Genomic DNA, 800 nt, shown 5'->3' with positions numbered 1-800 from the left:
TAGGGTATTATGTTTATGCAGCTCATTTAAAAATGTAATATATAATTAAGAAATACAACTTAAGAGTCATCTTAATAGTAAAACTTATAGGCATGTTGGGTTTTTTAGGTATACAGAGATATATTTCAGATAGATAGGCAACCTTCAAACACTTCAAAGACCTACAAAATATGGTATTTAAAATGTTTTAAGAACTTAGACTTTTCTTGACAGTGAGACACATCTGTTCCTGGCAGAACCAATTACTTCAAAGAGGATGACAGTCATCAAAGAAACTCTATATGGAGTTTGTTTTCTTTATGGCAAAAGCTAGCCATGTGGGCAAAGAAACTGCCCTTGCCTTGACTGCTGACGGTATGATGTACAAATTGGACAAGCAGGAAACAAAAGAGACTGCAGAACTTTGGCAAGACAAGGTGGAACAGTCTTTCAAAAATCCTGATTCACAGATAAGTCTGTCAAATATGTTAGGCCTTTAGGCTGAAGATGGATGCCCCAACATTGCGGAGCAACTTTGGGTGACTGTCCAGGCAGCCTGATGTCCCTGTCATTAGGTAACATTACATTCTTCTGGAGTCTTTGATGGAGTTGAAGACTAGATTGTTATAGTTTTCTTTAGTTATAATAAAAGATAAATTAGATACAAAACTTTAGACTCACCAAGATAAGATAGAAAATTAAGTATTTTCTCTAATTTTGCCAAATGCTAATAGATTAGATAGTGTTACTACAATTCTTACTGAATAACTGTTTTGTTGTATATAATTTTACTATTTTAAAGTTAAAACTTTTTTAATTAG

This window comes from Peromyscus californicus, unplaced genomic scaffold, assembly GCF_007827085.1.
Source record: "Peromyscus californicus insignis strain IS unplaced genomic scaffold, ASM782708v3 Scaffold_3__1_contigs__length_106647218, whole genome shotgun sequence".
Taxonomy (NCBI): domain Eukaryota; kingdom Metazoa; phylum Chordata; class Mammalia; order Rodentia; family Cricetidae; genus Peromyscus; species Peromyscus californicus.
Note: the sequence above shows the minus strand (reverse complement) of the source record.